At 47.3% G+C, this 26970-nt stretch overlaps 1 long non-coding RNA gene across 1 annotated transcript; it reads right to left on the reverse strand.

Annotated features, from left to right (window-relative positions):
* Positions 1–1041: 1041 nt before the first annotated feature.
* Positions 1042–23723, reverse strand: LOC142363493 (uncharacterized). The gene is made up of 3 exons (XR_012765772.1): positions 23505–23723; positions 1529–1691; positions 1042–1128 (listed from the first exon to the last, which is right to left on the reverse strand). It is a non-coding gene; the product is annotated as an uncharacterized LOC142363493 (long non-coding RNA).
* Positions 23724–26970: the final 3247 nt, after the last annotated feature.

A 26970-nucleotide genomic window follows, 5' to 3' on the forward strand; every position in this document is an offset into this window, starting at 1 on the left:
GTGCTGCTGGGAGTTACACAGGGATGGTTCCTAGCTAACAGGACCACAGAGGTTTGTCTTTGATGGAGTGATGGTCCTGTTTTGTGGTTTCCAAAGAGGTGACAGACAAATATTTATTGGCTGGTTTTTGTTCTGAAGCTGATGGACACAGCTGACTGCAAGAAGTAAGAGCATAGAAAACAGTGTCCCATGGAGGCGAAGGCAGGACTCTAATGCGTGTTCAGGGGGATGGAGGCTGGGACATTTTAGCCAGGGGCAGATTCACAACACACTTTGCAAGCATGGGACAGTGGTGAAACATGTCACTGGAACAAGACAGCTCCACTCACTGACCGTTTGGATTGGATTTCTTCACCTCCAGCCACACTCCCTGGCTGAGGCATGTCATGCATCTCTCTTGATATGAAGACGGTGACACAAGGGAACCTATGGATGGCCATACTGGACCTGATCAGAGCTCCATCTAGCTTGGATTCTGCCTCAGACAGAGGTTAGTGGGGGATGCTGACTCAGAGTACGGGAACAAGAATACAAGTAGGGCCAGATACTCCTCAGTACATCCTCCCCCAGTCTCAAATGATTTTCGCCTCAGGGACCCCCTCAGCAGGGAGGATGGATTTCTTTTTCATAAATTCGTTTCACAGTTTTTGATAGTGATGCTTTTACGCCTGCTTCGAGAGCCCCCAAAATGCACTTAATGTGTTAGCGTGCCAGAGTGGAGAATGAAAGCTCATTTCCTCCAGCTGTATGGTGAGCCCAAAAGGCTCTTGCCTGCCCACTGGAATATTGCCCAAGAATGAAGTTTATGCAAGCACTAGAAGAAAGAAAGATTCCTTCTTTGTTACCTTTATTGAAATACATTTATGCTAAAGTTGCACTGTGTGAACCTATTTTAAACATTGCAAGCAAGAAACAAATCTAAGCACTAAGCCTCACCCCTGCAAAGGATAATTGAAATCAATGCAGTTGTTGTTTCACTCTGGCATTGGCACAGGTGCAAACTGATGCTGCTGAGTATCCTGCTAACAACTTGAAGCATTCTGGCAGGAGGTATGGCTCACAGATATTCTCCCTGCTCCAGTGACGTTCAATCAAGGCATCGGCATTGTCAAGACAAGGTCAGTTGGGCTTTTAAAAAGAAAAAAAATATTTTAAAATCACCCCCATGTTTATAAATCTCAATATGTTCTTAATACACTTTGAAATCTGCCTGCTCATTGCAGTCACAGGAGAGTAGATTATCAGCCAGTTGCTCCTCTGTATTTTTTTTTAATGCTTTCACTCCTTTTCCTCCAACTTCCTGTGATTACCAGATCTTGTTGATCATTCAGGATGCCTCCCTATTATTCCAGCATCTCTAGCTTACTGTTTTGCAGACTTCAAATCCAGTGCCTACAGCTCCCTAGTTCTGTGCTCCCTCTAAAGCTGAAAAGCAGTATCCTGCTTTTTTTAAGGCTGGTGTTCATTTTGCTGATTCTCTCCCCTGGAAAATTCTTCACTCTCATGAAAATTTTGCAGTGATATTTACCTTCCAGCTCTCACAGTGCCTTCTCCTTCCTGCAGAAGGGGTGGCAGATCGTGTTGCTGACTTCAGGCTGCACCAAATCAGATGTTCTTACTCCTTCAGGGTGAGACAGGGAGGGCAGGTTATTCCAGGAAGACATTTGAGAAGAAAATATTTTCAGCATTTTCTGGGAAGGAAACCAGAAAGTGAGAGGGTAAGAGGGTACAGGCTTTCCAAGGTAGACTTGGCCTGTTGGGCAACACTGGCTGCCTCCTGGGATACTTACAGAATAAAAAACTAGTTTATTAGTCTCCAGAAATTATATCAAATTGGGAGAACCAACTCTAGATTGAGTGGAAGGATGCCTCAATTGACAAGCAGCTTTGATATTTACTTTTTTAAGGGATTTGACATGGCAAGGTGCATTTCAGCTATTATCAAAAATTTTCCGCTGGTTGCATCAGTGCTTCTCTACTAATTATAAGTTTAATGCTTTCAGTAATTGTATGCATGTGCTTTGCAAAGGGGTCGCATGTTGTTTTTCTGTCACTGTAAGCACCATGATGACAGTGAGGATGATGTTTTCCTGATATCATAAGATTAATTGCAATTAAGGAATTACAGCGCTATGGGTTCGACATGGCACATGTTAAATAGATGGAAAACATTCCAGGTGATGAATCTTCACATATCACTTGCAAGCTGGAAATCCATGTTTATATTCAGAAGGGTGTCATAATGAGGTCCTGTGGGGGCTGGTACATGGGCTCTGTGCTGTTTAATATTTGTACTGATGACCCAGGAGAAAATATAAAATGATCACAGATAAAACTTCAGGTGGCAGAAGGATCTGGGGAGATGATGGAGAGATCTCATTGCTGTTATAAAACAGCCTGGCTTATTTGGGAAGCTGGGCATAAGCAAACAATATGTATCATAATAGGGATGGATGTGAAGTCATTCCCATGGGAGTAAAGGCTGTAGCCGTAGTGGAGACACGACTGTGCTGGGAAGAAGCAAGACATGGAAGGCACAAAGATAATCAGCACTTGGTGTGAAGGTCCACAGCAAAATGCTAGCCAGAAGCACAGTGTTCAATAATAGCCACAATTTAAGACGGATTCTCCTAAATTGGAGTAGACATTTAGAGATGCACCAGAGGAAAGATTAGATAAAGAGATAAAGCCAGGGTGGTGAATAACTCCAGGAGTTTGATCAGATAAAAGTAGCCAAGAGAAGGTTAAGGATGAGCAATCCCAAAGTGACCAAATAAGGTAGAGAAATTTAATACTAGAGGTACAGTAAGATCTAAAACTCAAAGCACAGGATAAATGTATACAGACTATAAATAAGGTATATGACTTTTTTTAATAAAGGACAAACTTGTTAAAATAATGAGTGAAGGATACTCCTTCACATAAATTGAAAAATAATAGCTGGATATTTTTTATTATGGGTACAGCCTAGTTCAAAGGTGAACACAGGGAAGTCTATGGTGTGGAGGTCAGACAAGATGACCCCGATTCCCTTTGGGACATTAAGCTTCATGAGGGTAGGACTGTGACACACCAAGTTTCTGTGCTGATTTATCTCATCTGAACACAGGCTAAGCGAACAGAGCCACAGTTCCCTCTTACTGCCCAGTGGCAGCATTGCCATCTGACATGGATAAAGTGACACAGGATCATTTCATTTAAAAAAAAAAAAATAAAAACACACATTAAAAATAGCTAAATCTGGGGCTGGACCTTGTTCAGCTCTGCAGTGAAGGCAGCTTCTTCTGTAGCCAGTTGTGCAGACCAAATGCTGAATTCCTGTTACAAGCAAAGATTTTGTGGAGATTTGTGGGGCTTGAATACATTCGTGGGAATCATAAGAAGTCATAGCAGGAATGAGAGCATGTGGTGAAGCCCTTGATAAGAGGAGGTGTGCAAAGGAGTAGATTGGTCTTAACAGTAAGCACAGCCAGCTCTGGTTTTTGTGTGCTGTTATTAAAGCAACAGAGTGCCAGTTGGGTGGGCATTAGGAAAGAAGGATGAAGTCCTGTATTTTTACCAGTGACTTCTTTCCTGTGTGCCATTGTTCTCATGTGCCTTTCAGGGGAGGATGTCCATGTCCAGTGCCCCTGGGATCACCAGAACCTGCCCAGCTCTTGCATTCACCTTCTTTCCTCTAGAATGGAAGCAGATAACCAGATGTTTAAAAAAAAAAATAAGTCCTTCTCCTTCCCCATCATTTTAGTGCCCTTTAGCTCTGCAGTAACAGATGACCCACTGAACTCTGATGTTCAGTATTTCAGCCTGGGGATAGCTGTTCATCAGGAGCGCTGCTAGGCTGCTTAACACAGCCATTTCCCTTCCTGCCTTTCCTCATGACCGGGCTTTGTTGCTTGCCCTCGCCCGAGCTTGCAAACATTTCACGTTTCAAATGCACAGCCTGATGTTGCTGTCAGTCTACACAAGGTTTTATGTACAGCAGAGGTGCAGATTCACATGGTCGTTATTGTTCCAAGTTAGGGAACTAATCTATGTGATATTTAACCTAGTTTGCTTTCAGGATGTACAAGAGGAATTGGAATCACTGACAAAGTGGCCCTGCTCCACTCTCTCTTTAAAAGGCAGTGACAATCGTTTATGTCCTGTCAGTGCTTAATTACATCCTCCTCAGATTCATGTAGACAGATATTTTCTCTTGATGACTTTTTTATTTCTCATCTTTCTCTGTGAACTGTCATTTAATGTTATGAGTTTCAGAAGTGATTATATGGCTGAAGTTTGGAGTCTTTGATTACAGCTCATGAGATATCTTTGCAAAGCACCTGATGGCAGTCAAAGATGTGGAGTCCAGTGCTGCAGAAGTACTTTTTTTTTTGTGGTGCCTAATTAAACTCCTTGTCACAGGCATAAACGAGTCCTGGGAGTGAGGAGAAACAGGGAAGCCATCAGTGCCTATCAAACTTGGCAGTCCAGGTGCAGCCTCTGACAGCTCCTGTTTTTCCAACTGCCAAAAGTGAGGCAGGGTCTTCTGAAGAAAGATCCCTTTATGCTTCCCTGGTTTCTTTTAGTCTCTGCCTAACTATCTACAAGCCATCATTAGGCAGACACATATGGTCATTCTTACACTACAGCAGAGTATTGCTGACATACTCTATCTGCTGTTTACTAGTGTGTGCGTAATACCTTAACCAAATGTCCTTTATCCTCTCCAGTGACTGGAACAAAAATAAAGGTTTGCTGGAGCGAGAAAAGAGGTTTACAAGCCTGCCACCATTGCTATATCACCAGCTCTGCTGAGTACTCTTCCAGCTCCTCCCTGTAGCTCACTCATAGACAGACGGGTGCTGCAGGTGTACTGGAGCTTTCCGGCTGCTATTTGCTGGCCTTTCCCTGGAAACAAGATGCAGAGGGCTGGTCTCTGTCTCTTCCCCCCAGCACTGGGTTACTGCACTTGCTGTGGTGCTCCAAGATCTCTGGCAGCCAGTGCCACACAGCTGCGTGCTGGGAAGCGCTGCTGAGTCTCCCAGCTCGTTACACCTGCGACCTGCAGCGATGCCAGCTGCAGGGGAGGTCCTGGCAGCCCCCCTGCATGCAGCTTTACGAGAAGGCAACCAAAAGCTTTGGAGCCTGATGAGCTGAGCTGCTTTCCATGCCTACACAATGCTGATGCAGCTGCAGTTAGCAGAGGCTCTGAACGTGGGTCCTTCTGCCTTTAGGAAAAGTGTGTGCTTCAGCCCAGCAGCCAGGCAGGGATGTATTAACCTTAGAAACACGATCTGACATGCTTGCCCTCCTGCAGACACGTGGGGAGAAGTACTGTCAGGGCGCTAAGCCGGCAGCTTTTGATCTTTCCAGACTCTTTTTGCACTTTACTCTCAGGGGCAGCCTTGCATTTTTCTTCTAGGAATTAAGTGCAGTGTTGAAAAAGCCAAGAGTGCGAGATGTGCTCTCACATCAAACTCAATGTGCGAAACGCTTCTGACTCTGCAAGCTGTTCAGGAGCAAAAAATCTCCCTCCTGGCGTGTCCCAGGGCATGAACTAGCACTTGGGCCAAGCCTGTGCCAAGCTTGACATCCCAAAGCTCACAGGAGAGGCTGTGTGCTTGCCATGCTGTTGGGGCACCCGGAACTGTTGGGTGTGTAAGAGAAAAAGCAGACAGCTAAAGTGGTGGAGGAAGGAGGTGTGTGTTTCAGGGTATGCTTCCATGCTCAAAATCCTTGAGCTATCTCCTGAGGACCTGGTTCATTGAAGTACTGCGTTACTGAAGGAGCTGCCTGGGATCAGGCAGCTGCAGAGCTGTGGCAGTGCAGCATGACCCTGGAGTTTCCTGGCCTCAGCCCTCGGCAAGGAACTGACCCAGTTCTGTAAGCTCAGAAATCGCCACCGTTTTGGCTAAGCTGCCAGAGCGTGTTGTTGAACGGGCTGGTCACACATCCTGGCACACTGGTCTTCTGGATTTATACAGCACCTAGCACTGGGGCTGAGGACTCCCCCGACACCTTGGGGATCCATGCCATCAAACTCATTGGCTGGACACTAGTTCTGATGAACCCAGAAAAACGCATGGGCTGTCCATGTTGCTGAGTGTCCTTCTGGGTGAAATGGGGGAACTGCCTCCCTGGGATGTGCTGTTAGGAGGTCTGGGTTTCACAGGACTCTCTGCAGTGCCTGAAAAACACAAAGCTCTCTGGATTCTAAGCACTGATATTCATTATTCCTGTTCAGCCCTGTAGGACTCAGTTGCTTTGTGCTGGAGGTGGGCTGGGTACAGATTTGCGGGTGCTCCATATTCCTACCCTAAGCCAACCAAAAGCATGTTACTCTGCTGCTTGTTGCAGGGAAGGATGGTCTCTGAATAATTTCTGCCTGCTGCTGTGGCACTAATTTCATATTTATCTACTAATATGCCTAGCCACACACATTAAGGACTTTAAATGTGATATATGTTACTAATCCTGGTGTTGAGTTTTAAATTTTCTCTGACTGGTGAAAGTGCTGTGGTGCCTGCATCTCCCTGGTCTGTACGCAGAGCTGCTCTGTCGCTCCTGCGATGTCCTGCAGCCCACTGGTGTAACCCTAGGGAAACGTTTAATTGTGGCTGCTCTGAGCATCAGTCTGGTTAAGGATCTCAGTGTTGGGGTATTTACTTAGCTGAAGCACTCAAAACCCCTGGCCAAGAAAACTTGTATTAGAATCTGCTCTTTCTTGAGGTTTGCTGTGCGTAAGCTTGGGGGATGTGCTGCAGAGACACCTCCTCAGGTGGCTTCCAGAGCCTCTGTCCCCATGGAAAGCCTGAATGATAGTGCCTAAAGACACAGAAAAGCTGGGGCTTTCCCACATGTTCTGAGTCTCTGCAGTGGTAAAGATTCGTGGTGGTGCTGATCTGTCTGGCATAAGGTCCCACTATCCCCTTTGCATGCTGTGCTTTACACACCACCAGCTCACGGTGGCCGAGGGCTGTGCTGAAGAAAGTGGATGAGATATTACTCCCTTAGTGGCCAGCCCCCACGGTTTATACAGGAGCATGCTCTTCAGAAACCAGCATGCCATTTGTTCCCCATTACCAAAGCCCAGGGAGGAAGGAGGCCAGTGACAAATCCATTATGTAGACCTGTGTGAATGCGATCAGGCTTTTACTATTATCTCCTGGCTAGGTTAATTATTCTGCTCCCTTGACAATTTCTTCTATTCCACTTCTGCCAGCAGCTATGTTTGTCAGCCTGCTGCATTCCTGCATGTGCTTTTGCCTCCTTGCCCCTTACTAGCTGTAGGAACTTGGTCAGAGCAGGTAGGTTTGGTGGTTTCACATCGCATTAGAGAATCATGCAGCTTCTCTGCATCGCAGCATGTCAGGGAGACAAGGGTGTGTTGGCTGACCCATGTCTAAGGGATGTATGTGGCTGTGACAGAGGTAACCTGCTGAGCCCTTTGTTGTCTCTGTACACGCACCATAGGCTTTTTTCTGTATTGCTGAAAGTATATAAGCAAGAAACAAATGAGATGAGATGTGAGGAACTGGGGAGGTCGGCTCCCAGGAAAGGAGCAGGAAACCCCAGCAAAAAGTATTTAAAGAGAAGGCTCACACTGACAGTAACTAATGCTCCTGTTAGATGCCCTGGTTTTTTTGAGGATCTCACTACTTAATTGTAGAGATCTAGACACCGAATCAGTTCGCAATCCATTTACTCTGTGATCTGGCCTCTGCACAGGGAGATCAGATACTTGCTGGAAGTTTGAAGTGGACCCTAAATATCCACAGTCAATTCTCACTGTGCCTCTGCTTCTCTATGTGGAAGTGAAGTCAAGGATACTCATGATTTTTCACCCCAGGAGGGTATTTAAGGAAGTGCTTAGTGACAGCCCTGCTTTGACAGGTTGGCTTCTGTCCTGAGATCAGCATGTCTTCTACCCTCAGACTGGTAACCACAGCCCTGCTGCTGCTGTGGCATACACGACTCGGGTGCTCGTGGTGGGGGATTACTGAATTGCTTCCTAATGCTATATCGTTAGAAGTTTGCTTCTGCTCTGAAACAAGAATTTAAGCTCTAGTCCCCTAGGAAGACAGGCTGCAAGGCTTTGGCTATCTCCAGCCTTTTCTAAAACCTGGTAGCTGCACCCCTTGCGTTTTACAGGCCACCAGCCTGAGTCTGTTGTATGGTTCTAACACCAACAGCAAAAACAGAGCAAGATTCCTGAAGTCTTCAGAGATTTGGGAATCTGTCCAAGCAAAAGACTCTTGTGTGGCCCTTCTCAGCACTGCCTGCGAGGAGGCAGTAGCTAATATTTGCGGGATGCCTGTATCCCACTGGCCTTCTACCCATCAGCACCAAGACCTCTTGTTTGTACAGCAGAGTTACATCTCATCCTGCTGCCTGACGGACCAGCTCCTTTTCTGCCAGGGGCTGGGCTGTGCCACAGAAACAGAGAGATTCATATTCAAGCCCAGCCGTCGCTGAGCCGTGTGCTGCAGTGACAGCCATAAAGTTCCTAGATAGAGTTGTTACGTGATTAATAACAACGGGAGCAGCTTAATAGATAAAGCTATTTCCTTTACCTGGGATCTGTTCTGCAACTTACTGCGGCAGAGCTTGAATGAACTGAAAAAGGATGTTATTGCTAATTAGCGTGTGCGACCACAGCCCGATATCGGAGGCTGCTGCTAAATGGCCTGTCCCACCGGGCACCTCTCCCAGCCTTTTGCAGGAGCTTCGTCCTCTCTGGGAGCCAGCGTTAAGCAGAGCCAAGGCAGTTGCCACCAGGGAAGGCAGTGTCAGCCGTAGCAATTATCTTTCCTCATTGTAAAGGTTTCAAATATATAAGATTGTGTGAGGTACTCCGGTGTAATTTGCCCTATTGAGAAGAGATAAACTCTTCTTTCATGCACATGATGCATTTAAATAGCATCTCTCTTTTGAAACATCTGAGAGCCCTATTTTGGTATTCCTTCTTACCCCCCTTCAGAGAAAGAACAACAAAGCACATCAATGACAGATCTCCAGTAAATCCTGACCTATTGTTAAGCAATCCTCAGGTTGGTACACGCTGCTGCTGAACTGATGGAAGTTATTCTGCCTCTATAAAGGGCTGAATCAAAATAACCCAACAACATCTGAAGCTCTTCCTGAGAAGCCTGCTTAGGCAATAGGGACCCATGACACCTCTCTGATTTTGTGGCTCATGCCTCAAACCACTTTGCAAAGGTAGAAGTCTCTCTCCATTCCATCTCTAGACAGGAGAGCAGAGAACATCAGCGCAGGGAGGTGGTGGGCACCTGCCTCTGCCAAAGCAGCTGCAGGTCCCAGAATCTCATGGAGCAGAGTGAAGGTAGTGAATGCACTTCCCCAGCTCAAAAATGTTACACCTTTGCTAGCTGAAAGACCATGTCATAGAATCACAGAATTATAGAATGGTTTGGGTTGGAAGGGACCTTAAAGATCATGGCAGGGACACCTTCCAGCAGACCAGCTTGCTCAAAGCCCCGTCCATCCTGGCCTTGAACACTTCCAGGGAGGGGACGTCCACAGCTTCTCTGGGCAACCTGTGCCAGGGCCTCACCACCCTCAGAGTAAAGAATTTCTTCCATGTATCTAATCTAAATTTCCCCTTTCTGTTTAAAGCCATTACCCCTTGTCCTATCACTACATGCCCTATCGCCCACACCTTCCCACAAGTGCCAAAATTCAGATCATTGATTCTGGCCTCTACACAGTAAGGAGAGTCTCACTGCCGGAGGAACACACAACCCAAGCACGGGATGGAGTATTTCTCTATGTGACTTTTTCTCCTGTCTCATAAAGTGTTGTCCATGACTGTGCATGTCCCTGGTCCCCCAGCAGTGGTCTGCAGATCACTGGTGGACCAGGTGGATCTTGCAAGTGACCTGCAGCTGGTGCACAGGCTCATCACATCTGCGTGGTGCTCTCTGTGACAAGCCAGGGGACATGAGGACATCATGGCCCGGGGCAATGCTGACAGCTGGCAGCACCCTGAGGTCCAAATAATTTGGGGCTTGTGAATGTTGAAGTGTTAGAAGCAGCCTCTGCTGTATAGGATTTGTCTCACCCCAATTTAGTAAATGATAGCTGTATCAAGACAAGAGGAACAAACTTTGTTGGTGGTCCCAGTAGCTATAGACAGAGACCAGACAGCTATCAAAGATGAAGCTTAACTAGCTCTAGGTTGGAGCATGACCCCAACAGCTGAGTCAAACAAAGGGCTGGCAGAAGATATCACTATTGCCCCATGTTACAGAGGAATCCTGACTAAGAGAGATAGAAGGTCTTGGCCAAGGACACGAGCACTGAGAATCACCGAAATGCTGGCTTGTTGCTGAACCACCCTCCCCTTTACACATCTGCCTGGGTCACAGAGCAGGTGTCACCATGCCCTTTTGGCAGTTGACCTTCCCTTCTCCCCCCTTGCCCCACTGTGTGGAAGAGACAGTCATCTCCCCTGCGGCTCTGCTCTGGTGGACAGCATTTCAGAAGCTGTCCCCTCATTTCCAAGCAACGCTGAAATGCATGAACTTCCTCTCCCCTTCCGCTGTAACTGCTTATTTGGCTCTTGTTGTTGGATTATTTATAGTAATTCTGCAAAGTGTTTTGGAATCAGCAGAAGGGCACAGTGCTAAATACAATAGCATCACCTCGTGAGATCTGACATTTAAAAACAGGGGATCTAATTACTGAAACCAAGGGAGACAGCAAATGTCAGGAAAAGCCAGTGGCTGTTGGCTTGATACTGTGACTCCTAAGCTGCTGCCTGTGGTCTGCGGCACGCAGAGGAGTCTTTTGCCGCCCGTGGTTTTTCCCGCAGAGCACACAGCCTGGGAGGACAACTCTGAGCACCTCTTCAGAAGATGCAACATGTGCTTCTTTTTCCAATGCTGTCTGAAAACAACAACAACGTGAGACTGTGCGTGTTCTTGACTGACAGGTAAACCTGCTACCGCCATCATTCCCACACCCAGACGCTGCTACTCAAGTTGGGAGGGTCAAATACATTTTTAGACCTAACCCCAAGCTTTCCAGGCAGACCCTGTCTAAAGCCAAGAGCAGCTTCGCAGCCTGCTTGCTTCTCACAGTGGAATTCCAGTGCACAGCATGTCCAAGCTGTCTGAAATAGTGCAGCTGCCTAAAAGCCTAAGTTAATATTCATGCATCGTGCAGAATTTCAAACACATCCACCTCTCATCGGCAACGTCAAACTGTCTTGACAGTTAATGAGCTAGGCACAGACTCTAAACCAGCAAGTTGTAACTGAATAAATATGATAAACAACCTGTTTCCAGATGGCTTTTTATGTAAAACTATTTATGCAGTGTTGATAGATGGCAAATTTTATGCCAATAAATCCTCGTATTTTAAAACATTTGCCTTCTTAATTGCCCAGTTTACATGTAAAATATGTTTATGTGCATTGCTAAGTCAAAAAGTGACATGGGAACATCTCTGGACTGAGTAAGCACTGTTCCTGCAAAGGCCCATGTCTCTGGGCCCACGAGAAGAACAGTGTCACAGGAATGTCACCTGTGAAATCTTGTACATAACAGGAGTCAGACTCTGATCAAGGCTGGCATGAGAATACATGTTGCTGTTAAGCTCCCGTCACTTGCTAAATGGCATTTGAAGGGAACTTGGAGGCCTGAGCCCACAGGCTGTTGGGACCTCGAACGCCGCCAGGGAGATGCAGCCGAGGATGAAGCTGGTGCCAGCAGTGAGGCTGCGGTTTGATGGCGGGTGGTGGTGCAGTCACCAGTCACGGGGCATCCGCTTCATGACTTTGAAACGGGATATCTGGTGCGCTGTCTCCTTGGAATGGTTTTGGGGTAGGCCCATTCAGGGCTCTGAGATACTCTGGCCCTGGAGGCATTGACGGCCAGGGGAGAAGCCAGTGGTAGCCCAGCCCTGAAGAGTGTCTTGCAGTCTCCCAGAATCTCTTCACTGCTGAGGCGTTCCAGTGTATCAGAGAGAGGACACTGTGCTAAAGCAATGGTAGCCCAAACCATACCAACGAGAAGACCGGAATGAGCTTGTGTCTTCATAGTTCACCCAGGCTCCCTGGTGCCTTTTGCAGCTGGGTCCTCCTGAACCACCAGTTTTGCTCCTGGCTGTCCCTGCCACATACGTAAGGCAAGGGCAGAATCAGGACCACATAAAAGGTTGGATTATCCCTCTGTCTGGTTGTGCAGTCAGTCCTCACTGCTGTTTTTTTTCCAGACATTGTCTGCTGAGCTCTTTGCACTGTTCCCTAGAGGAGAATCCACCCTGCCTCTCCATGCTTTACCAAGCTGTCTCCAGGGCCAGCCACATCCCCCCACTCCCTATACCAACCCCCAACGGGAGACACAAATTGCAGTGACATGCAAAACACAGCAGGAGACGCTGAGCATCCTCCAGCTCTGGTGCTGAGCCTTGATCCTTAACTGCAAAAGCACCTGGTGACTACAAGAGGATCTTCCATGGGGTGCTGGCTTCATCCCAAGGAGCTCAGTGGTGGCAAATGCAGGAGAGACAGAGCCCTGTTACACACATTGCCTTCTAATGCAATTATTTCATGGTTTATCTGCATTCTTATTACTGGCTATTTGCTCTAAGAGATTCAATCATGTAAAACATTGACATAAATTGACACCAAGCAGATTTATCCCTGTGAAAATGTTTACTCGTTTCGGATTCCTGATGGTTGTTGGGCTCAACTCTGCAGTATATGGGGTGTTTTATTTAGCCTTTAACTCATTTATTGGGTATTTATAGAAGAGGGATTCCATGAGCAGTAAAACCAGAGGGCTTTGCGCACAACAACTATGTCCTTCTGACAGGTTTATTTTGTTTTATTTCTTTAAGGGATAGCTTTGCCTCACTCTGTTTTCACCTTAGTGTGGCCACTAAAGTCATTAAAACAAAGTCTGCCCCATTACTGCTTTGGTGACGTTCAGGCACTGTGGTCCTGGCTGGTCCCTGCAAGGCCAGGACCACGAACGAGGTCGGGCAGACCCCAGGACTCATCACTCTCTCCCACGTCTCAGCATCAGACGTGTATTTAAGTTACTGAGCATGGGCAAATCCAGCACCGCACAGGGGAGTGTGCAGGGACAGAGCTGCTGAATTCCCTGTCTGGGAGCAGACCTCTGCAGAGCCCCGTGTTACTGTTCCTGCTTCTCCAGTATTAAACAGAAGCCTCCACCACCCCCATCTGCATCACTAAAACAGAGAGGGTTCTGACAGCATCGCTCCCCTGGCTTGCTGCAGCAGACAGCCCTCAGCCCACCAGTCACAGCAGGAGGCACGAAGCAGTGAGCAGAGACTTTGTGCTACCCTCAGATTTCTGGGAGAGCTCCGAGGGGGTTTTTAGCTTACAGAGTAAATTATGCACCCAGCCAGCCTCCCATTAATCTGGGTGCCCTCATCCTGTCAAAAGAGCTGGAGTTTGAAAACTCGCGTGCAAGGTATGTGATACTGAGCTGACTTTTAAAATAGTCGCCTAATGCCTGCTCTTTAAAAATGGCCTTTTCACCAGTAGAGGTGATGGGGGTGTTCTCATATGTCTGGATGCAGTGAGGGTTGCTCTCAGTGCCCTGCGAGTGTCACTAGACCTTGTCATTAATTTTTCACAGAGGTACAGGTTCAGATCAAACAAACCACCATAAAGCGTGATTAGTTTTGATGAGTCTCAAAAAAATAGGAAAAATAATTGTGGACAGAAGGTTAGGTATTGTCAAAATTTTCCATTTAGATTTTCAAGCATTTTTTTTGTCTCTGAATCAAGAAAGGCTTTATTTTCAGAACATGATTAATCTTGGATTAACCAGCAGGCAAAGAAAAAAGAAGAAAAGTTAAATATCATATTCCTTTGGATTTTGTGAATTAAGGAACATATGACAGCCCATAACCGTACTTTGCTGTGCAAAAATGCATAGGTTTCAAAAAAAACATGCTTGGCAAAAAAGGAAAAAAAAAAGAAGAAAGACAGAGATCTTGACTTTTTGTCCAAATTTGACATGGGGATATTTTTTTTTCTTTTTTGAAATATGAAGAACTTCTACAGGACTAGAATACCATTTCCCATTTATGCTCCAGTTATCACATGATGGGCATTTTTAGATATGATTTTGATGGGAGAAGGGGGTGGAGAGAAGTCTAGGACCTTCTGTGTTAACTTGTATGTTCTGTGCAGCTGTCAACTGAGACACTGCATTAAAAACATCAGGATTATTAGGACAGTCACATTTGCCTTGGCCAATGCAGTACACGAAGCTCATGAAGAAGCCCACAGAACAGGGAGGAAAGATGCTCACACAGCACCCGTGTCCATCAGGAGCTCCCGTGGAGACTGGACTACACTGGGATTGGTACAACAGAGGAAATGCAGCCTCACTTCATCTCATTTTCCCCTGAAAGTGAACTACTCCTTCAGCACCAAAGCACCTCATCTTCCACCTCCATCTCCATTTTCAAAAGGTCTCACAAAGCCTGGCCAAAAGAGGAGGGGCATGGAAAGATGACTGCCCAACCACCACCGCAGGCATGAGCCCATAAAACAATTGCTCAGCTACAGATTCTCCATTCTCCTTTTTTCATTCCACATTTCAGTGACATTTGAGAGTCCTCTCAGATTTTAAAACACATAGATTTTGACATTTTATTACTTGCCTGTCTCTCTTTTATGGTTATTAGGATGGGTGAAAAATTAAGGTTCCTGGAGGCTGCCATGAAAACCTCTATTTATTCAAAGGGCATGTAAAAAATGGCTGCATCCCCTCTAGGTGACATAATGAGATTTAGGATCATTTCAGGCTCTCAATGGCTTTGCATAATGAGCATGGTACTTGCAGTGACGGAAGCTAAACCCCAAGTCCTTTCTGCCAACCCAGTAACTCCCATTTCATCCTCCTTGTGCCCCCGGAGTCCAGGGCACCCACCTGGCAGGGGCTGTGGGCACAATCATAGAATCAAAGGAACCTGTGCAAGACCAAAAGCTTGAGGTGGCTGAGCAGTTTTTGTCTGTGCCCTGCCTTCAGGAGCCATCACTGCCTGAGCTGAGCCATCCCACTAACGTGATGCTTCTCTGGCTGCCCGGGTGCGACTCGGCATCCTTGGCTGTGGGCAGCATTCCTCCTCCTCCTCCCTGGGCAGATTGCCTGGCTCAGGGGAGCATCCCCCTCATGGCTGGTGGATTATCACACTGAGCTCAGAGCCCCTGGATTCCTGGCTCTGCAGAGGGCTCCTTGGAGGGCCATGACAAGTCCCAGCCATGGGGTGAGAAAATAAACTCATGGCCAGGGGAAAACCCAAAACGTGCTTCACTGGGATACCTTGCATCTGCCTGAATCTGGGTTTCTGTGGAAATTCTTGGAAATATCCTGTGGCCTGGAGTAGATTGTCTCCTAATTGTTGGGTGACATCTCCACTAGAAAATCAATTCTGCTTAGGAAGCACCCTGTCGTTACAGGACGGCTTAATGTCAGCGTGACAGCACATGCAACAAGAAGTCTTTATTACAAGTCCCATGCTTCCAGCCTTTGGGATGGCCAGGCAATGTGGCAAGCCAAAGGCCAACAAGAGGTACCCACTGGATTTCCCAATGCAATCTGCACCCTGACACAGATGAGCACGGAGTGCTCCCAGCGTCAGAGAGGGTTCACGCACCAGACAGGGAGTGTGAAATCATCCGACGCAGCTGCGGACCAGCATGCAGCAGTCCTGCAGGCAGCAGGTCTGATGCCACAGCAAACCCACCCCCTGGCTTGTAGGGCAAAGTCTCCTTCCCATGGTCTGTCCATCTGCACCCCGGGCTCTCCCACCACCCCATCCTGAGTCAGGCACCGCTCAGGGACCACAGGCATCCTGAGAGCCTCCGCTGATGGCTTTCAAACTTTTTCTGTGTATTTCTTATGAAATCATCTTTTCTGTGGCAATAGCCATTAAGACCAAAAGCAAACAAAGGGGAAAAGCCAATGCAAATAAACCCCTCCGTTTTTTAAAAACTTGCCTGAAAAGGCAAAATGTTTCATTTTGGCTTGAACATATTTCTATTCTGTCTTTCATGTGAGAGTAAGAAAAGCAACAAACAAATAACAAGAAAAGCAAAGTGAGGGTCCCCAACAAGAGCCTGCTGCTGTACAGCATGCATGAATTTCCTTCTTCAGTGTTTCCAGTTCAAAATACAAAGAAACACAAGGAACAACTGTTTTCCAGGTGGTATCTGCCTTGCTCAGACTCAGGTGTGTGGCCAAAGAGCAGAATGCCCCACAGCTGGGGGGCACAAGGACAGGCTTGTGGAGGCTGGCATCAGCAGCATGGCATGGAGATGCCAAAGGCAGCTCCTTCGCAGCTGAAGAGGAGCGAAGCTCATCCCCAGTGCTCCCCCCTCTCCACATTCCTCGGTGCTGTGTGATTTCAGAGGCTCTGCCTTGTCCTCCCACAGCTCCCAGCTGCTGTCAGGTTTCCAAGCAAGCTTTACTGCTGCATGTGTTTACTTCTTGCCTGAATTTTAACTCCAGAGTCTTCCTAAATAGGAATTGCCCAGAGATAACGTCAGTATTCAAGCGCTTTCTCCCCTTCAGAACATGATGCTGTTACTTAGCTCAGCCACGAAGTCACTCGTTCTTGTTTGAAGGGTACGTGGCAGAATTGCTGCTTCTCCTCCAAGGCCTTTGCTGAGTTCACGTATTGAACGTACAATCTCTTCCCTTTCAGTCCTGCCAGAATCCGATTAGCTACAACATTTTTACAATTCATGAACCACACCAGGGGTTTGCTTAACACTCGTTTGCTAGTCTTTCTGGCTCACTGGCAAGGTGTCCAATTAGTCTAAACAGCTCTTAGCTTTAGTAGAGTTAATTGTTTCACATTGCACGGTGGTGGCTGGGGAGTGCCCTGAATTTCCCAAGAGGGTTTTTAATTATTGCTACTATGCTGCTGGTACACATTCTTCTTCCCCTCCCTGAAGTCTCCCGTCACCTCTCGTACGTGTTTTTTTCCGTCGCAGCATGAGTGCACCACCAGCATTGCTCATCCACAATTAACGTGCAGCTCTCGTAACCAGTCGTGGGGGATGAATTGCAACAAGCGTTTCCCCCCCATTCTTCTGTTTGTTTTTTCTGAAGAACCACTTGTGGATTCTGGCAGAAACGCGACTGGCTCGTATTCCCAGCCTCTGCAATTACGGGAATCATCGTTAGTGAGCAGAGAAATGGGCACAGAGAACCAGAAGCACTTGGAATTTGTACTGTAATGCTTTATTAAGAGCCTGAAACCAAGTTATTCAAGACGTCAAAAATGGCTGTATGCACAGGCATAACTTCAAAGCATGTTTCCCTGCTGAGCATGGTTTAGGTAGAGATCTACACCTAAAACCCAAGGTGTAGATGCTCAGTTTCCCCATCCCAGACAGGGACTCTAATTTCTTGACTGCCATATAAAAGGTGCATTGCATCCCTCACGGAATGTTGCCGGGGGCTGGTTCCACGTGTCTGCAGGGGCCGGAGCCCTGCCTTGTCTTTCAGGGGGGGCACAGCATTGTGTTCACGCTGTGCCCTGCAACATTGCCAGGTTTCCCATTTACTCAATTCTTGATGTTCTTCCAGCAAACCAGGGGGGGTCTTACCCCACCCTCCCCATCTGCATTTCAGACTATGGGCAAATAACGGACTTTTTGTTTGACAAAGAAACTGGGAAACTGGACACCTCCACAGTGCCACTGTTCCCCCTGAGCCTCTCTCTCAGGGCTAGAGAAAGAAAACCTTGCAGTTTAATCCAACCTGTTTCTTGGGGTCTGTTTAGTCCTTTAGTATCTTTTCCTCTGGTTAAGCCAATCCTTGTATTTAAACACTCTCTAGAAATTAAAAAAAAAACCCAACTCTTCAGACACAAGATGCTTTGCTATGAAAGCCTGCTAATGAAACGTGCTGCTGTTTCCAAAGCATTTAATCTGGGAAATTCCCAGATTCCTTTTCTTTTTTTTAATCCTCCCTACCTTTTTCTGGCTGAAATTACCATCACTGTTTCAAGGCACTCTTGAATATTTGCTGTTATTTACTCCTTTTCCTCTGAAGTGAATTTTGAGCCTGTGCATGGTATGGAAAAGCACAATAAAACCATATGGCAGCAGCCCCTTGTCATCAGGGATTTGGATGGAGGTAAGGAGCTGGAAGGGGCAGCGAGAGGCCCGAGGGGCATCTTGGCAGTGCAGAGGTGCAGAAGCTGTCTTTGTCACTCTGAAAAATCACATGAGAAGTGGCCGTATTCTGTACAGTGATCCAAGAATAGGAAAGCCCCAATGAGATCCAGACCTCAGCTGGAAAGTTGTTACAAACTTAGAACTGGGAAAGGGTTGAAAACCAGTGGACAAGGATCCCCGCAGAGGGGCAGGCTGTCCCGCTGGTGGAGATGTCATCCTGCAGAAGAGAACTAGCACTGGCTGGAGGAGGAGGGACAGGGTAAGCCGTGCAAAAGCACCTTTCTGAGGCAGATTGGGATTTGAACACAACCAGTTTTCTTCAGATTCCCAAAACTCTTGTAAGGGCTCTTCCTCTCCTTGCCACTCATTTCTGCAGTTTATTGCCGCCCAAGGCAATGCTTCAGCAACGCAACTCCATCTCCTGCTTCTTCCCCCCCTTTTTACAATTGCTTCCGTCCCTCCTTTCATTCTTCTATTCTTTTTCTTCTGCTTTTTCTTTTGATTTTCTTCCTTCCTGCTGCTTGGTTTTTGTCTTTGACTTTAAAAATGGAACCTGGCTGTAAAATTCACTGTATAGATTATCCATTTTTCAAAAGAGTGCTCTTGACATTATGTAGGGAGAGAATTCAGGAGGAAAATATATAACTGCAATCGAGCAAACAGCAAAAACGCTTCCTCCAGAGAGTTCCTCACAGTTCACTAAGAAAAACAAAGCCTAGACACTGAATCATAAACCTCCAGCTTAATTATAGACACACAGCGGCATGGTATCCCAGCGCTGAGGTTAGTGCGGCACAGCTACTCTGTGTGTGTCTGCCCAGCATAGGCAAGGAGCTGATGGAGCGCTGAGCCAAGTAATTCTTCAAAAATACTCCATTTAGGAAAAGAAGCAGCAAGAACTATTAGCAATTTCAGTGTGTCAAGGAACTGGGCATTTCATCTGCGGGAGGAAGATGGGGAATCAGTCAAAGTGTTTTCATCAATGAGGGAAGAAAAATGGGATGAAGACAAGAAAAATAGTAGGAATTTGGAGGCAAAGAGAAGCTGGGAGAGAAAGATCAGACTGGAATCTTCCTTAGCATGAGAGGGGCAGGGTGGAGGTAGGGGGTAATGGGTGGCAGCGATTTGGTGGAAGTTGTGTGAACCAACTCACTTTTAGAACAATCAGTAAACACATTTTTAAATAAATTTTATAAATTAAATACATTTTATAAACTTGAAAGAAGGAAAGGGTTTGTTCAGCCTTTGACAGACAATCCTTTCTCATTTAGGAAAAATTAGCCCCTCTGGCCTGGAATTTCGGAAGGCCAGCACTGTCATGGTGCTGGGAGAGCCCTTGGGGGTGGGAGCAGGGGCTGAGCTCGGACATCCCCACGCTTGTTTCTGGCCAGGAGCCGCCAGTGCTCCCAAGAAGCCTGAGAGTTGTACACTCGTGCTTTAACCTTGGGCAGTCTCACTTTGACGTCTCAGTGAAAGCCCGCTTTCCCTGGCGGTTTAGAATGCGAAAAGGGATCCAGGGGAGGTGGGGAAGGGGGAGGGAGGGCGTGTACAGACACAGGCTGCCTCCTGCCACCCCCGGTGAGGGGCTGGGGACCCCCAGGGAGGGGCTGGTCAGGAAGGAACAGGGGTAAGGGGTGCAGCAGCCAGGACACCCTGCTGAGTCCTTCATTTCCCTCTGAGCAACCTCAGACAAAGCCCAGAAGATTGCATGTCACAGAACCACAGAATGGCAGGGGTTGGAAGGGACCTCTGGGGATCATCTAGTCCAACTCCCTGCCAAAGCAGGGTCACCCAGAGCAGGCTGCACAGGACCGCATCCAGGCGGGTCTTGAATATCTCCAGAGAAGGAGAGTCCACAGCCTCCCTGGGCAGCCTGGGCCAGGGCTCCGTCACCCTCAGAGGGAAGAAGTTCTTCCTCCTGTTCAGCTGGAACTTCCTGTGCTTCAGTTTGTGCCCATTGCCCCTTGTCCTGTCGCTGGGAACCACTGAAAAGAGTCTGGCCCCGTCCTCTTGACACCCACCCTTCAGATATTTATAAACATTTCTAAGATCCCCTCTCAGCCTTCTCTTCTCCAGGCTGAACAAGCCCAGCTCCCTCGGCCTCTCCTCATAGGAGAGAAGTTCCAGTCCCCTCACCATCCTCGTAGCCCTCTGCTGGACTCTCTCCAGTAGCTCTTCATCTTTCTTGAACTGGGGAGCCCAGAACTGGACACAGTACTCCAGATGGGGCCTCACCAGGGCAGTGTAAATGGGGAGGAGAACCTCCCTCGACCTGCTGGCCACACTCCTCCTAATGCACCCCAGGATGCCATTGGCCTTCTTGGCAGCCAGGGCACACTGCTGGCTCATGGTTAGCCTGTCGTCCCCCAGCACTCCCAGTCCCTCTCCCCTGAGCTGCTCTCCAGCAGGTCAGCCCCAGCCTGTACTGGTGCATAGGGTTGTTCCTCCCCAGGTGCAGGACCCTGCACTTGCCCTTGTTGAACTTTATCAGGTCATATGCCTGTACTGATAAACTAATATCAGCCAACTTCCATGGCAAGCCTGTACATTTCACATCAGAAGTTGAACGCAGTATGTTTTACCTCCTTCACGCTGTTTTAAGAGCTGAAGAGCAGTGTTATTCTTCCCACAGACGTCTCCAACATCTGAGTGGGAAGCTGTCACAATGCAGAGTGCTTTTTTTTTACTTAATTATATAACTGATACAAAATGCACAGCCCCCGATCAAATTTAAGGCCTAACCAAGTACCATGCAGTCAAATAATGAAGACTACCCCTGCTCCAAAGCATTTGTATTTGTAGGTTAGGTTAGACACAACACAAGCAAGGAGGTAAAGGAAAGAGACACTTGAGGGCGTTGCATCAGTGCCATGACATCTCCATAGAGAAGCGTGTTTAACAGCATGGCATTGGCATCCCAGGGGACCACTGGCCTCCCATGGGGGACAGAGTAGCTTGTCAGCATCCCAGCACTCTTCTGTCACATCTGTACTAAGGACTGGTGGAGGGTCTCAAAACTAAGAGGAAAACCAAGCACCCGCAGCACTTCTCTATGGGCAGACCATCTGGGTTCTGGAGCGGCTGAGCCTCGTGCTGATGGTTCATCCGCTGGATGCCAGCACCCTTCTCTGTAACCTAGCATCAGTTTTCATACAGCAGAGACCTGACTTCTTTCCCCTGGTCTCTCCCTCCTCTCAATTTGAATAGCATTTCATCTTAAATCCCAAACCTCTGATCTCTCTCCCCATTACCCCTTTGATCATGGTGGCCTACTGTTTCTCCTCCTAATAAAGGAGCAAATTTAGCTGCTCAGGAGGAGCTAATGGGCTGGTTCCTCCATCATCCTCAGAACCATTAGTGGTCTCATCTTCCCTCTCAGTACAGCACATTTGTATGTTTAATTTAAGAAGGTTATCTGTCAAAAGTGATATCTCAAGGTACAAGTGAGCTGGATTTATATGTCAGAAACAATAGCTCGTGCTGTGAGAAACAAATGTTCAGAAAATTCATGGTTTGGAGGATCTCAAGGCTGAGAAAATCAGGCCAGACTGACATCTCTGTTTCAGAGTGCCATGGTTTAACCCCAGTCATGAACTCCCTCAGTTTATTTACTGAGCATGACGTCAGTTTGGGTCAGCTGTCCTGGCTATACTCCCTCCTGACTTCAGTTGGTAGAGCATGGGAAGCTGAAAAGTCCTTGACTTAGGCTAAGCATTACTTAGCAACAACTAAAAACATCAGTGTATTATCAATATTATTCTTGTACTGAATCCAAAACATATACCAGCTACTAGGAAGAAAATTAACTCCATCCCAGCTGAAACCGGGACACGGAGCTGCTCACTGCACTCCCTCCATCCCCCTCTGATACTGTGGTCCTAACAGCAGTGACGGGCAGAGACCAGTCTGGTTGCTCCTGCAGCTCAAAGAAGGAATAGTCCCTTGGGGATGACAGAGCTGATCCCATTTGACATATGAATTCAGCTCTTGGCATAGATGGGAAATCATAAGAGAAACTGGGACTTATACCCAGAAAGGAGTCGATGTTGGCCTTGGATCCTGGGGGCTTGAGTCTTTGCAACAATGGTTTCCTACTAAAGGAGCCAGGGGGCGTTTACCCATTTAGATAAAGACGAAGGTAGAAGTACCACCCCTAGTTCTCAAGTGCAATAAAGATGGAGGTGTTCTGGTCCAGATATGTGCCTGTCCAAGACTAGTGTCTGCTTACCTGACATCTTCTGAAGCGTAAAAGGCCAAACACTAAATCAGATGGTCTGGTCCCAAAGAGAGAAACCAGAAATTATGGCTGCTCCATGGCTATATACAGGCTGGAGTCACATAAGGGAAAGGGGGCTCTAGGGGGGCCACAACAAGTGGCCAGTGGGGAGAAGGGCATGGCCTACCTGCCGCATTGGTGAGGAGCAGAAGCTCTCATTTGTGCTCAGCCCCCTCTGGTAACTGACCATGGCAGGACTGGTTTGCAATGGTGCAAGCCTGTGCTTTCTAGTAACCATCCCACCAGCTGGTTCACTTCGGGGGCCGTCTGATCGATCCATCTGCTCTGGTTTGTCTCAGACCCTGAAGCCGTTTGAGTCCAACTTGCCATCTGCAGAGCATGCAGCGTAAGGTGGGTGCAGGCTGCCCTAACGCCTCTGGATTTCCAGGTGTTACTGCAACAAGAAAAGCAAGCCCTGGCTTATGGAAAGCACGACTGCAGTGCAAAACCCGGCTCTTCTGAAATACGAAACAGCAATGATTGCACGTAAGTCCCTGGTAAATATGTGGAAAAGAGTAATCTCTAAAACTAGAAAGAGAAAGGGACGCGTCCTCCTCTTTAATCCCACACTAAAACCAGTGGAATTAAATATCTCCATAGCAAATAAAGTGAGGCATGATGAGGCTGGGGGAGATGTAGGTTTCCAGGGCAGAGCGTGACCCCTGCTGACCAGTGCTGAGAAAAAGAACCCCATCCTGGGAAAAGCAGGAGCAGCCACAGCCCCAGCATAAACAAAGCTGGTTCGACTTTTGAAGATGAATACCTTAATCACAAAGGTCGGTAGGCTAATGACAAGAAATATCAAAGTCAAAGGAGTCAATCACTTAAATCAGGTGATTAAAATAAGTCTTTGAAGCGCCCAGACGTTCCCGCTGCTGCTGCCAAAAACAGGGAGAAAAAAAGCCAGTTTTGGATAAGGCTCAGCTCTTCAAATTGTTTCCAGCTGCTGGGGAGCTCGGCAGCTTCACCTTGGAGCAGAGCTCAGCATTGCTCAGCAGGTGCCAAAACTGCTGCCTCCAACACAACATGAGGGATGTGGTCACTCACCTGAAGGACGCTTCTGCGTGGAGCAGTCGGGGGGGCAAACGGTCTGTTTTCCCCTCTTTTTCCCTTCCCTCAGAGCATAGAGTTCAAAGCCCACGTTCAACTGCTGCTAAGAGCTGAATTTGGAAGACCTAGTGCCAGATGAAAGATGCCATAGCTGCATGGTGAAAGGCACTGCAGGCTTCCCCCCCGGATCAAATCTGTGCAGAGCTGCAGAGGTTAGCTTTGTGCTGGTTTTATCCCAGATCAGTCACTTGTCTGCATCACTTTCACATCAGTGTGGTCACTGTCCTCCTGCTGCCAGCAAAAAACTGGCACGAGCACTGGTTTTATCTTCTAACTCTGCAGAAAGGTGGTCAGATGCTGCTAACAGCTTTGTACCAAGCTGGTGCTGCAGGATGGTGCTCAGGTTTGACTTTAATGGGTGTGGAGAGAGGCTCAGCTCACTGCATCCATTGCAAGGCTCAGGAGGGGAGCAGCCTAGTCCAAGCACGACCAGTGGTGGAGAAGATGAAAATGTCCTCTAGTGAAGCCAGAATCTCTCTGACTCCAACAGGAGCTGTGGTGACTAGCTAGGACTAGTTAGCCAGCTCTGAGATGGTAGCTACAACAGCTGAAGCCAGTCCCAGGTCCAAGCAGTCAGCAGTGCTTCCTCACCTCTGCCCCTTCTGCATGTTACTCAGTGGCTGCCGCCCAGGAGTGCACCCAGTGTGTCACCACCACCTTGAGTAACTGCTTTGGGTTGTTCCTCCCCATGCAGAGGCATTTCACAGTCCTCGGAGGACAGGAGCCCTTTCAGAGTGCAGGACTACTTAGCTAAGATTTTGGCTGGTTGTTTTTTTAACCCCAGGCCCCAGCCACTTGACCTGCCTGCTTTTTCAAACTCCCCAACGCCATCATTTTATCCTGTAAGTGCTCTGAGCCAGCCATGTGCATCAGCAGGTGACGGCCAGCCGGAGTGGAGAGAAACCATCTCAGCAGTGCTTCGGAGAGACCGCTAATTGCCCCATAAAGCCCGTGCGAAGCAACGCTTTGTGGGCTTTGGGGGAAGCGCTGGTCAAAACCGCCGCCTGTAAGAGGCAAGGCGTGCATCTTTATATTGCAAACGTGAAGTAGCGCTGGAGCCGAAGAACTTTGTTATTCTGCCTGCCCACATCCCTGTTCTCTTGCGGAGCCATTGCTCAGTCTGATTTGTGGGCTGAGACAGAAATATTTTGTTGGTTCCAGTGCAATGCAGCTGTGAAAAGGGTAGTTCATTTACTGCTGCTGCTACCGATAGCACTGCTGCAGATTGCTGCCAGCTAAAGGAAAATTCGCAAAATATTACTTCTGGAGAGATTTCTTGTAAATTTACGTGCTTTATTATAAAATTCACAGCTCCCAGGAATGCACATCACAGGAAAGCAGTGGCAACATACAAACAGAACTACAGTTACAGAATAATTCCGGGTTCTAACAAAGGTCTTCAAAGTAGAAGATGGACTGGGATCCGTCGAATACTGCCAAATGCAACTGGATTCAAATAATTATGAACTGCATTTAATGTCATGGGCTGACCTGCCTGGGGGCACAGCAATAGAAATGGCAATGATAACCTGTGATGAAGGAAGTCCGCAGTCAGTCCAAACCTTCCTCCATATTCTCAATTTCTTGCAGCATGCCCCAGGGGGAAATTCTTCCGTAAGCCCAAATCTGGTGAATGCTGCACACAGGACTAAAGACCATCAGCCCTTCAGTGACAGGGCCACACGCAGTAACCCTGAGCAGTGCTGGTTTCGGTGTGTGTACGGATTTACAGCTGCGTGCTCTTGTACATACAGCTGCACATATGCCTTGGGGTATTTCTGTTCCTGTAACAGTGTTTGCTACTAACGCCAAGTTACTGAGAGCAGTAAAGAAAGGAGCTGGCTGCAAATAACTGCAGAAAGACCTGAGAGACTGGGTGACCAGGCAACCAAATGATGGATTAAGTCTAATATGGATAAACATAAAGTGATGCACATGGGCTAATAAGCAAGTCTGTATTTCTCATATTAGGCTCTGAACATGCAGGATGGGGATCTCAAGGCTATAACAGATTGCTCTGTGAAAACTCAGAAATGGTCAAAAAAGCAAATGAAACAGTGGGAATTATTAGAGAACAAAATAGAGAACATCTATTTTGGTGCTTTATGCCACTGCATAAATTCATGACTTACCTGCATCTTGAAAGCTGGGCACAGTCTGGTCTTTCTGTTTCAAAAAAAATGAAGTGGAAATGAAAAAAGTCCAGGGAAAGCAGCAAAAGTCATCAAAGGTATGAAACAGCTTCCAAATGAGAAACAGCTAAACTTATTAGGACCTTTCAGGACAGGAAAGAGAAAATCAGAATAGAGAGGCACAGAAGCAGTAATGCAGCACAAAGACAATAGGTGGAAAATGACTTTTTGTGGTCTATTCTAATGCATGAATTTGGGATCATTAAGTAAAACCAGCAATTAAGAGGTTCAAAACAGGCAAAAGGAGACACTTTTCACACATCACATAGCTCAGCTGTGGAACTTCTCACTGCAGGAACCTGCAGATATGAAATTTTAGATGAGTTCAAAAAGGAGCTGGACAAGTTCATAGAAGAATAATCTGTTGAAGGCCTTTAAATTCAACAAAAAAATGAGCCTCTGGCTCAGGGAGCACATGAGCTGCATGCTCCTGGCTCTTGGGACAGTGATCAAAGGACGTATCATTATATTTGCTCCCTCTTGCTTGCTGTTAAAGGCAGACACTGAGCTTAGTGGAGTTTTGCTCCAGTCTAATACCGTTGACCTTAACTGAGCCCAGGCACGGAACACACCTTCTGATGTCTAAAAGCGCTTTGATACAAATTTGTCTCCTTTTACTCAGGTTTTAGGCTTGCAAGCACCCTAGTGCTCTCAGCAGTGTCTTTGGGCATAAGCCCAGGTGGATGCTAGGGGCGAAGGGCGAGGTGGGGGCAGAGCCCTGGGCGTGGGGCAGCATCTCCCCTGCTGCTGCTCTTCACTTCCCAAAGACATCTCCAGTCACCACAGGAAGCATCTTGCACATCCTTCGACCTCTGGGTGCTGACTAAAGCTCATGGCTGGTGACAACGCGGTATATAGTCAGCACCAAAGTGTGGCAGGGTTTTATTGTGCGGAGTAATAGGCTCATCATTCCTGTTTGAAGAAATCTAGCCTCAATGCAACGTTTTACATCCTTGGGGGAGTGAGGAGGAGGAAGAGAAGGGGAGAGGTGGGAAATGAGAGTTCATTTAAACATATGTTTTAATCAAACCCTGTAAATTACTCTAAGTGATGTTTTAACAAGATACAATTGCCAGAGCTGAGCAATGTTTCTATCATTATGCTGTTCTGGTTTTTTGTTTTTATTTAACAACCAAAACACAGAATTCAATTTACAGGACTTTAGCCATGGTAGATGAATTTTTATGGGATAAATTCGCACTCCAGTTTTG

Source organism: Opisthocomus hoazin, chromosome 18, assembly GCF_030867145.1.
Source record: "Opisthocomus hoazin isolate bOpiHoa1 chromosome 18, bOpiHoa1.hap1, whole genome shotgun sequence".
Lineage (NCBI taxonomy): Eukaryota > Metazoa > Chordata > Aves > Opisthocomiformes > Opisthocomidae > Opisthocomus > Opisthocomus hoazin.